This window comes from Physella acuta, unplaced genomic scaffold (genome assembly GCF_028476545.2).
Source record: "Physella acuta isolate Inbredline_101_S28 unplaced genomic scaffold, ASM2847654v3 ptg000397l, whole genome shotgun sequence".
In the NCBI taxonomy this organism is placed as follows: Eukaryota; Metazoa; Mollusca; class Gastropoda; family Physidae; genus Physella; species Physella acuta.
Genome location: NW_026731916.1, coordinates 104,478 through 117,096, shown reverse-complemented (window position 1 = coordinate 117,096; position 12,619 = coordinate 104,478). Strand labels below are relative to the sequence as shown.

The 12,619-nt window shown below is 36.7% G+C and overlaps 1 protein-coding gene across 1 annotated transcript in view; it reads left to right on the top strand.

Annotated features, from left to right (window-relative positions):
* The window catches only part of LOC131942253 (electroneutral sodium bicarbonate exchanger 1), a 110,907-nt gene that overhangs the window by 16,217 nt on the left and 82,071 nt on the right, over nt 1–12,619 (top strand). The window contains exon 2 of the mRNA XM_059302009.1: nt 12,388–12,447. The gene's annotated coding sequence lies outside the window, so the exon portion shown is untranslated. The remainder of the gene's footprint in view (nt 1–12,387; nt 12,448–12,619) is intronic.

The window sequence follows — 12,619 nt, the reverse complement described above, 5'->3', positions numbered from 1 at the left end:
AGCTTTACCGACTCGACCACGCCGACCCATGTCTCGACGATTAGAATCGGAGGTTTTAGCTCCGACATTTCTGATCGGACAAATCGGTCGTGATACACTGACCCGGACAAATGTGTAGTGATACACTGACCCGGACAAATCATTCGTGATACACCAACCCGGACAAATCAGTCGTGATACACCGACCCGGACAAATGTGTCGTGATACACTGACCCGGACAAATCAGTTGTGATACGCTGACCCGGACAAATCATTCGTGTACACTGACGCGGACAAATCGGTAGTGATACACTGACCCGGACAAATCATTCCGGTCGTGATACACTGACCCGGACAAATGTGTCGTGATACACCGACCCGGACAAATATGTCGGGATACACTGACCAGGACAATGGAGTCGTGATACACGACCCGGACAAATATGTCGGGATACACTGACCAGGACTATGGAGTCGTGATACACGACTCGGACAAATCGGTCGGGATACACGACTCGGACAAATCAGTCGTGATACACTGACCAGGACAAATCGGACGTATCTCGATAGAGTGACCTGACACATTGACTCCCGACAATTCGATCACGACAAATGTTTAGAATTGTGGAGAGACGTCACGTGACGACCCACGTGATAACCTCATTAGCTTGATAATTTGGTTTTGATACCACGCCTTCCGGCTGCACCCGTCGACCTACGTAATATGTGTAACAAATTTTGCGAGGGCGGTAATATTTGGGTTGCTTCTTTTAAAGTAAACAGTTAATTTTTATGTAAACTCAGAACGGTAGTTTTGATATTTCTTTAGCTTTTTTTCTACCAAAAAAAAACAAAAAAAAAAAACAAAACACGCAATAAAATACGAAAAAGAGAGTTTGATAGTTAGGCTTATAAAAATGGACTGTGTTATGTTGACTGAAAGTTTAATACGGCAGAGCTACATACTCAGAGTTTCTTTATGCATTCCTTCGCCCCACCCCCACCCCCCCCCCCCCTCCCCATCTCCCGAATCAAATCTATCGAGGAGCCCCTCCTTCCGAACGAAATATAATTTATGTAGAAAATATCGACTTTATATTCCCCCCTCCCCCCCCAGAAAAAGTCTGAAAGAAATACAGTACACACTTATAACCTGTTACATTTTGGATTTTTGTGAGTATTGAAAAATGTGTTTTCCTTCATTTGTATGCATAATATGAGCGTCAAAACGAAGGTAGCTTTAACGTTATTCAGTGGAGACTGTTGACCAACGTTCTCTCTAAGGGGAAAAAGCTAGTGTATGTAGTGTGGATTTTGTGTGTATTGTTAAAAAAACTCATACAAGGGTACATATAATTTTACAATGTGATTGCGCGGCGTGTTCAAAATCGCGCCGTCTGGAAGGAACATTGTGAGTCAAAACAGTAGTAACGTCCCAATCATTACAGACTCAAACATCCAAACTAGACTGGTCTGTTAAATTTTGTTAAGGAGAATGTCAAGTAACAGCCCAATCATTACAGACTCAAACATCCAAACTAGACTGGTCTGTTAAATTTTGTTAAGGAGAATGTCAAGTAACAGCCCAATCATTACAGACTCAAACATCCAAACTAGACTGGTCTGTTAAATTTTGTTAAGGAGAATGTCAAGTAACAGCCCAATCATTACAGACTCAAACATCCAAACTAGACTGGTCTGTTAAATTTTGTTAAGGAGAATGTCAAGTAACAGCCCAATCATTACAGACTTTAACATCCAAACTAGACTGGTCTGTTAAATTTTGTTAAGGAGAATGTCAAGTAACAGCCCAATCATTACAGACTTTAACATCCAAACTAGACTGGTCTGGTGAGTTTTTGTTGAGGAGAGTGTCAAAACTGCAGTTACGTCCCTGTCATTAAAGGCTTTAACATTCAAACTAGACTTTTGTCTGTTAATTTTTTGTTAAGGAAAGTGCCCCAAAAATATAAAGCCACCGTCATTATAGGCTTTAATCATTTGCTGTTCGTATACAACAGGCGTTGACCGTTACAATCTGTTTAAGTCTTAAGGAAAAAAAACTGTTTTTCTCTGTAGTAGAAGATTGGGCACTGAGATATACTTTAAGTGCAAGAATGAATTGTAACTTTCTATAAATTTAATTTTCAAATAATGCAATGTAAAAAATAAAAATTCGAATTCTGGACAACGGAGTTTCCAGTGTTAATACAAAGATGAAGAGAAAAAGATTTTAAAAATCTAATCGAAAAGTGAAATTATTTTTTTTAATCTTCAATCATTTCCGTTGCAAAATCCAGCTTAAAAAGATGGATGACAAATGAGATGAAATAAAAAGGTTAACTCGGCAATAAAAAGAAAAAAAAAAACTAAGCTGTAGTTGACGCCCACGTAAAAAGATGTTTACGTTTTTTTTTCTCAATGCACCGAGACACTGTCCGATAGTTTACCCGTTCTATGACTAAAGTCTGGCGCTCGTGCCAAAAAATCACCTGGTAAAATATGGCGGAAATTACCATTACTATATCTTCCTGCAATTTTTATTTTATTTTTAAAACAAATATTAATTTAAAATATTCAAATTTATCTGAATCATTAAGAGTTTAGGTATGTTTTTAATTAATTTTTTTTTCACTTTTTTTTACTTTCTCGTATATACGAAGTATAGAGAAAGTATTGTAATCGTGCGCAAAATAAACGGGAGCGATCTCACCTAAACTTTCTCGAATATTCTTTTATAAAAAAACAGGGGATGGGAACTCGGGATATAGACATGAATTTTAATCCATTTTAAATACTTAAACTTTTAAAAATAGAATAAAATCCCGTAGAAAAAAGAATTGCACACCTGTGATCGCCAAATAAAACGTGCATAATAGCGCGGAATATTATTAGTACTTTATAAATTTACATTCGTTTTTTGAGAAATCGGAAATAGCGTAAATTAGTACTTTTAATCAACGGAAAATACTCAAAATTTGACAGAAGGTAGAGAATCAGATCTTTTACTTATATGTGAAATTTCATTTATCTATCTAAAATAGTACTCAAGTTATAGCCTTTTTAAAAATTCAAAGTAGAAAAAGTACCACTTCCGGTTATCGGAAATAGCTCAAAAGTTGATACGGATCTACGATTTTGATAAAGTACTGATATATGAAATTTCATCAACCTAGCTGTAACGGTACTCAAGTAATCATGTTTACACACAGACACACACACACACACACACACACACACACACAGACAACGGACAGAATCGCAAAGTCCAGTTTTTACGATTCGATAACGCATAAAACGCCAAAATGTTTATATATTTGTATTTATAATTTTTGCCCGATTAAAATAAGTCATCTATACTCCGTATGTGATGAGGGACTGAGGAGTAAAACGGTGAAAACCGTCAAAATTTCATGTTATTTTTGTGCACGATTATAATACTTTCTCTATACTTCGTATATTCGAGAAAGTAATAAAAGAAATTAAATAAAGTAAAAGATTAATAAATGAAAAAAAACTATGTTGTTGGACTTATAGGTTTCTCTACTTAGCTTACCATTTAAAGATGGACAAAATAATTTATTTTAACAAGGGGAATAACACGTAGCCTGCATATGCTTTTTCCAAGGCACGTAACTTTATAAAGGTAATTACTTTTTTGTAGCTCTAAAACAACATTAAATTGTACAAAAATTTGCAAATACTTGTATGTATATTTTAAATTAAAATATAACAAAATTAAGTTGACCAAACGTTTTATAAAGTATTACAAGATTTGATTTTAAAATTATTATAAAACTTACGTTATTATATTTCTTGAAACCCTTAAAGTCAGTTACATTATGTGAATATATAAATATGTATTGACTCAATTACAGTTATCATCTATTGAAATAATATACAACCTTATTTTCTGGCAGCCTTCCCAAGGCTCAATCTTAAATTGAACAGACTAGAAGTTATAAAAATTGAATGAAAAAGTCCAAACGAACTAACTCTCATCGTAAGATATGCCGCTATTTTATTCATAACAGTAATTCACAATGTGAATGCGATCCTGCGTCGTCACATTATTTCATAGAAGCTTGTTATTAAAACGTTTTTAGAAAATAAATTATTTATACACTACTATTAAATAACTATAAAGAAAAGCGTGGGTCTCTTCCTAAATATTAGTAATGGATAGTAATGTCACCCACGCTTTTCTTTATAGTTATTTAAATAGTAGTGTGTAATTTATTTTCTACTTTTTAGTGCATTTTTACATAAAAGCTTGTTATTATTTCCGATTTCTCAAAAAAAAAAAAAAAAAAAAAAACGCCTGTGAATTTATAAAGTACTAATAATATTCCGCACTATTATACACATATTTTTTGCCGTTCACGTGGTGCGCAATTCTTTTTTCTAAGAGATTCAATTCTATTTTTAAAAGTTTAGGTAATTAAAAATGGCTTAAAACTCATATCTATATCCCGAGGTGCCATCCCCTATTGTGTTATATAAGAATGTTCGAGAAAGTTTAGGGGAGATCACTCCCGGTTTATTTTAGTTTGTGTTGGCGATGACAGGTAATATCGTCATGTGCGTTAAATTGGCTAAAGGGATGGGATATGTAATAGGTAAAACAGAGGAGGCAGTTGTCTAATTTTGCAGCTGAATAAACAAACAGGAGTGTAAGAAGCAGTGAGGTCGAGTGGTAGACCGAATGCTTTATTTCCTACAATGCCGCTGTTTACTCGTTTGTTCATTATCGCGTTACTTCCGGTTGTCATCAATCTCTACATACATCTGTCAGCGCCCTCACCTAGGTCTGTGGGGGAACAGGGTTCGGATACTTCTGAACTTTTCTTGGGGGCGGACTCAAATTTTCGGGGAGGTGGGGGACGGACACTGTTAAAAGTATATATTTTTTATTTAAATTCATTTCGTTCGGGGGAGGGGGAGGGGCGGTAGACTTTGGGGGGGGGGGGGTGGAAGAAACTCTGCGCTGGACTCAAAAACAAAGCATTTCTGATGAAAGGTGAGGAGGCATGACGGCCACACCTGTTCACTAAAAATTACTTAGCTACCTGTTGCCCAACTAAGTATTATTACACTGCTAATTAAAATATCTAATACTAGACTATGTGAAATGAAAAATCACAAGGAGAAGAAAAACGAGTACGTTGACTTTTCTTCATGCTAAAAATAATTTACGTGTGATGTAATCAGTCAATCACCCTGCCTTACTATAGTCTCGCCCTTGACGGAAGTGCCTGAGTACCCTTGCTACCCCCGGGCCAGAAATAAAATCTCCACACAGCGTTTAGTGCAGGTGACGTCATGCCGCCACTTCTCCTCACCACCCCATCACTTCCGGGTCAGCTATATTTAAACCCAAGGTTAAACACATCTCCTTCGCATAAAATAAAATAAAAATTCGTTGCTCATTTCTAGCGCGCAGTAGCGCGTCATAGAATGTAATGTAACATCTGTCCCATATTGCAAGCACTTCTAATTGTAGGGTGTTGACTGTTTGGCAGTATTTTCTTGAAAAGCATTACCTTTCAGGCTAGTGTACTTAACAGAAACAGCATTACCATTTTGTGGTGAGTGGTTCGAATCGCACCAAAATACAACATTAAAAAATGGTTAACGAAAATAAAAAATATGCTACCGTTCTAAAGATAGAGAAAAATTTGAAATAAAATGGTTTCCTAATTTGTTCTAAAAAAATTATTTGAGTTTACTTAGTGAACTTTTCCATTTTTTAATGCTAAAAATTATGTATATTATGTTGGGATAACAATGGGCATACGAATTTAAGAAATATTTAGGGAAAAGTAAATCACTTTTGTTTTGTCTTATGTTTTTTGTTTACTTTTAATTTTTTTCACATAGGTGTGTTATTTACAACGTAATTTTTTTTGCCTTCTTGTTCGCTTTGGTATTACAGTTTTCATCATCGGCTTTTGAGGACTAATACAGATTTACTGTAGTAATACTACTTTCTGGCATGTACTTAAACGTTTTGTATTAGATTTATGTATAAGTAAACCATCTTAAATGAATGAAAGAGGTCTAGTTGAAAAAGTTTGAACATTTTTGGAAATGCTATTGAGTTTTCAAAACTACCAGAAGTTAAGTTATCACACACTTTTTTCAAAAAGATTACATTTTTGTATAATATTTTCTCAAGTGTGGTAAAGCAGGGTTCAACATAGTTTGTGTAAGGTGTGTATATACATTAAAAAATATTTGAACTCTACTTTATTTGCCCAATGGATCGCTAGGTCTTATAAGGACTCTTAACAGTTACACTAAAACACACTTTTGAACTAAACAAACTGTAATTATTTTTTTTTTAAATTATGCGAGTCAAGTAATTATAGACTTACAAATTTTATAATTTAAAACAACAATAAGTTTATTTAATACAGCTGTATGCTTTATTGAAAACAACTGAATGCTTTCTTTTTTTTTTTAAATACTGTTTTTTTAACACACGTAACTGGATACGTTTATGATGTCAACGTATTCATCCAACCGTTCTAAATGGCAAAAATATTAGAAAGGCAAAAAAAACGATAACTACAAAGAAATGTAAAGCTGTGCTGTCTAACATTGTACTCTAACACAAACATATCCAATCTACCACGGTGTGACCCCTGACCCCCTTTATGCCACGATTGTAGGAAAAAAAGTCACAGGAAAAAAAAACACAGGAAAAAAAAACACAGAAAAAAAGTCACAGGAAAAAAAGTCACAGGAAAAAAAGTCACAGGAAAAAAAGTCACAAATTTATATTTGCATGATATTTGTCAATACTTTTATGTATTAAATATTTAGAGAGTGTAAATTAACTTAGGATTAATTAAATGTAAAGTAATGTGTGTAGGCTGTATACGCATATGAATTTTTATAATTCGTCTAAAAATATTTATTATGAAGTATGTAGATTGTAATTATTTTAAATTTAAGATTAGTAGCATTTAAAAGAATGCTCCTAAGTCCACGTTTTTCATCGTGTTTTTTTTTAAATACCAATATTAAATTACCGTGAAATGGTAAGTTCATATGACTTGCTGCCCTCAACTCATGGCAACAATAGTTATGTTTAGTTCAACCACCTTTACTGCCCACATTTATCACGCTCATTACATAACAAAACTTAGGATCAAAACAGAAAGCCGACAAGGTTCAAAGGCTGTCATTGACGCATAACGTCAACAACACAAAATATGTTCGGACAATGCCTACTGAGGAGAGGCTGAACAGAGAATAGCCTACGCAAAATGTGCCTAAATTTCTTTTATAATTAACTTTTCTACCGCGTATTTAACTAAATACGTAACAAAAGTTGAGATTGGTGTGTTAATTATCTTAGAGTATTTTTACTTACAATTGTTATAAATCATAATGCTTTTAACGTCTATAAATAATTTACGCTATCAAAAAATACAACCCACAACAATAAACATACAAGATTTTACAATTCTTAACAAATTAATAAAAATATTTCTAAAAAGATTTTTGTGACTTTTTTTCTGTGACTTTATTTCTGTGACTTTTTTTCCGATAAAATTTTTCCACTGTGACTTTTTTTCTGTGACTTTTTTTCCTAGCAAAAACTGTGACTTTTTTCTGTGTTTTTTTTTCCTGTGACTTTTTTTTTCCGTTTACTTGATGACTACGGACCCACCTGTCAGCCGATATTCATTGGAGGGGGGATCATGTTCAGGTATAAAATTAATGCTTCCTAAATAATAATAAATAATGTTGATGAATTTATGTTATTTATCAATATCAGAGTTAATTTCCGTCATCTATTAGGGAGGAGGGGGGGTCAGTGTCCCTCCCTCGAAGCACATATAGCACCCCACGCCTCCCCTTCCCCCCCCCCCCCCCCCACGCCTCCTCTATCGCACGAATAAGGATTTATATAGAACATATTTACTTCAATCAGTGACGAAAATTCAAGTCCGCCACCCCAAACATCTAAAAGTGCCCTCCCATCCCCCGGAGAAAATGTCTGAATTAAACGCTGATCAATATTATAATGCAACAATTAACCAGTAAAAGTTGGTGCTTTATAAAACTAACCAATGCTATGAGCGGGCTACACTCTACACATCTGTCTTGTTTTACCCCTCGGAAGGTATCCTTTGTCCACGTGACTACACACGGCGGATATGACGCGCAGTGCCCGTCTGCTATGACAGCTGACACGATTACATCATCCGCCTCTGGTCAGTTACGCGTGAAGTGTAATTTTAACGTAAGGGCGGATAACTCGTGATAAGCTCGATTACTTCCCCTTCTATTCTTGTGCGTGTTGAAACGATTGCGCGACTGTGATAGGGGGGGGGGGGGGGGGAAATCACGTATGACGTAATTACAACTTATAAATTCCATCTCGTTCGGTGGGGCGGGAGACTTTCTTCGGGAGGGTGGGGTGGGGGTGGGGGGTGGGGGTAAAGGGAGACCTCCCTTTCCCCCCCCCCTCCCCCATCCCCGAAGAGATGTGTCTTGAAGAAACTCTGGAACCCAGCTGTCTTTGTCTCTTCTTCTAATATTCTTCTCCACGATCTCTTTGGCCGACCCACTTCTCTTCCCTGGGGATTCCTGTCCATAGCATTCTTTGTAATATTATCTTCTTCCCTTCTCATGGTATGTCCAATTCATCCCCATTTACGGGCTTTGATTTCCATAATCTATATGCAGTTGTTTTGTATTTTGCCACAGGTCTTTATTTGGTATTTTGTCTGGCCATCTTATTCTAAGTATATGTCGTAAGCATTTGTTTGTGAACGACTGTAGCATTTCTGTATTTGCCTTTGTAACCCTCCAAGTCTCCGAGCGTTAGAGCAATACTGCCTTGACATTTGTGTTGGAGATACACATATGGAAATACGTAAGTGAGTAAAACATTGGGTTGGCATGGGTTGGTAAAGTTCATGGCTGTTACACCTAAAAGTCCCGAGTTCGAACCCTGGGGTAGATGAGGCTCTATATCTGGGGACAAGAACATATTTAGGAAAGACAACTCCACAGTCAAACAAATGCTGACGTGTATATTATACTTGGATGGACAAAGGCTGTGGAAGTAAGCTCATAAGAAAGCAGGTTGAAATAGAGTATCAACGGCCTGGATGGCGCATAATATGATAACACGTACTATTTAACTGTGTTTTAAGAGCTCCCGTCCAGAATTTCTTCCTGACATCTTTTCGGGGAAAGTCTACCGCCCTCCTGAAAGAAATAGAATTTATATCTAAATTATATACTTTTATCAGTGTCGGTCCATCTCACCCCCCCCCCCCCCCCCCGAAAAAATTAGTCCGCCTACCAAAAATATCGATTGCCCCCCCCCCCCCCTCGATGAGAAAAAAAAGTCTGAAAGAAACACTGCTCCTTTCCAACATTAAAGAATGAAGAAGAAAAGAGTAAAACAAAGACAGATGCATCGTGTTTCTCACTCGTTCATCTTACGTGAGCTAACTGTAATCCTTCACATGTATAGTAAACTCCAGTTTACTGAAACAATAAGCTCTACTAACCCTTCGTCAAACATAATTGACGAAGATTTAAAATGTAAATTTCTTCTATCTAGTGGTATGTCAAGTCTTTGTTTCTAGCTTAGATAGATAAAAAATATATACTGCTTCAAATGAAAAAAAATGCATACAATTTGATATAAGAAGTTCTATCACTTTATACTCTTGTTACAACAACTTTGATGTTTTATCTTATTTAAATTTACGCTGTAGTGAGAAAAATTAGAAGTAAAAATACAACGAAACAAAGCGCTTTACAAACATGCTATATTTTTATTTTAAAAAAACCCGTATGATGAAGGGATGATAAATGAAAATGAAAAACATGAAAGAAAAGAAAACACGAATATTGACAATTTAAATGAATTATTTTTTTTTTAAAGATGATAATAGGAAGAGAAAAAAAGAAAGAAGAATTCAAAGAATAAAAAGCGAAAAGAAACTGCAGATTAAAAAAAACAAGGAACAGCTTTGGGGAACGCTTTGAAATAACGAAACAAATTGAATTATTCAAATTATCTGGAGAGGCTAGCTAAAAATTGGGGGAATTTGTGTTGGGTTCACGTGTTAGTGGGGCGACTGAGGGTAAAAAAAATATAAATAAATCATGTATGTGAGTTATAAAGATAGCTCTTTTAGATTAGTTATGTTATGAGGGGTTAGACAACAGGTGGGGGGGGGGACGTTAAATGGCTATTTGGTGGTGATGGTGGTGCTTGTGTGTAGGTTCTAGGTCAACTGCGGTTGTGAGGTGGTTGTGTGTAAAGCACTTGTGGTCGTGTTTTAGTTGTGTGTTGAGCGGCATTTAAGTTGTGGTTGTGTATTGAGCGGTATTTAATTTGTGGTTGTGTGTTGAGCGGTATTTTTTTTTTGTGGTTGTGTGTTGAGAGGTATTTAAGTTGTGGTTGTGTGTTGAGCGGCTGTGGTTGAGTGGTAGTTGTGTGTAAAGCTGCTGTAGTTTTGTGGTGTTGATGTCGTGGTCTTGCTGTAGTCGTGCTGTGGTTCTGTGTAGAGCAACGTTTTTCGTGTGGGATTTATGGTCAGTTTTTCTTCCAGACTTTATTCTCCGGTGGGTGGGAGGAGGGCACCTGAAATTTTCGGGGGAGCGGAGGGGGAGGGGCGGACTAAAATTTCCAGGGAGGGGGGGGGGGCGGTCAGTGTTAAAAGTATATATTTTCTATATAAATTCCATTTCGTTCGGGGGGAGGGGGTGCGGTATACTTTTTTCAGGGGGGGGGGGGGGCTGAGCCCTCCGAACAGAGCCCCTGGAAGAAACTCTGTTTATGGTGTGGTCATGCTATACTTGTGTAGTAGTTGTGTTTTGATCAGCAATGTTAGCATGGTGGTAGTTTGTATAAAACCTGTGACAAAGTGGGTTTGTGTAGGCTGTAGTAAAGGATTCATCTAGCGAAGTATTTAGCCTTGGTGCACTGGTTAAACGGCCTCCGTGATTCATCCCCGACAACAACATCCTCTGATAAACGCCGTCCAAAAAGTTTAATGAGGTTTTATCCCCTGGAGTCTTGTCCTAATTTCCACTTTTAGCACTCTCGAAATAAAATAAAAAATCAATTAGTTTTACCCAGACACCTTGTAGTTTCATTTTTTTACCAAAACAATTAGGTTGCATTACTCTGACATTTATCGAGTTTCGTCCCCTTAATTATTCATCTAGAAACGATAAAAAATCTAGTTATTAGTTTATCAAATTAATAAAATGTGATAATTATATATTTTTGACGAATATAAAAACCTCAGTTTTTACATCGTATTTATAGTCGCCCCATAATATTATGTATCTAAAATTATCTCTACACACACTATCAGTATTTTTTGTCTGTTAAAAAAGGTAATTAGATACTTGATCCGGAATGCTTAAATTTCACGAAATATTTTGTTTGAGCTCTAATCTGGAGCTTTCTGAAGAATGTGTGGCCAACATAAAAGGACTCTTTGGCTTGCAACAAACTTGGGTTCAAAAACATACCACTTGGTTGAGTCATGGAGTCTAAGGCAGTGGCGTAGCCAGGATCGTCTCAAAGGGGGGGGGGGGTGGTTCCAATTTTTAGCAGGGGACAAGCTTTCGATTTGCACACCCCCTCAGACTTTTGATTTGCACCCCCCCCCCCCCCCTTAAACTTTCGATTTGCACCCCCCCCCCCCCAAACTTTCGATTTGCACCCCCCCCCCTCATACTTTATATATATACCGAGGGGTCTATGGGGGGGCGTTATGACCCTCCCTACCCCACCCCCTGCCTACGCCACTGGTCTAAGGTATCTTTGCCAGCACGAAAATTGCACCAAAAAAAATCAGTTTTAGCTCTCCCCCCTCCCCCCCCCCCCCTCTCACATTCACTAGTATCAAACCAGCACTCGTTTTTGCAGGTCTGTATTAAGATAAACGTTCACCATTTAATTATTAAAGATCTTATATTATCAACATCATATTTTCCGTTTTGTGTCCCAAATACATCGGGGCCCAAATAAAAATCTATTTTTGCTTTTGTCAGTCTCTGAAATTTTTTGCCGACATTCCCCCAACATAGTCCTGCTTTAGTCAGTTGTTTTTCTACATTGTGCCTCCATTGGGCCTTATACTAACGACCACTATCTGCATACTTACATACTTTTTAACCGTTGTAAATAGTCCACTGGTTTTTCAATCACATACCTTAAAGATAAAAACTTAAAACATTATATTCCTTTTTATACACTGATCACTATTTAAATGACGATAAAAGGTGTTTGATAATGGGTATGTCTATCATTAATGAAACATAACTCAACCATTCCTAAATTTAAATAGTGTCTTTGTTTCATATTTAATTACAATTGCTATAGATTGTTTCTTTTTTTTATTTTTTAACAGGGCCTATTCCCTGCAACCTGTTATATTGACACAGTGCATGTGCATACAGCTTAATTATATGTAAGTAGACGTTAGTCGTATCGTTAAATTTATGGGTTCATCCATAAATGACGTCAGGCTTTTTTAAGACGATTTCTACCTCCCCCCTCCCCTCCGTCACACATCGTCACAAAAAGCCAGACACACCCCTTAAAATGACGTCACACCACATCCTACACCCCCCCCCCCCCCC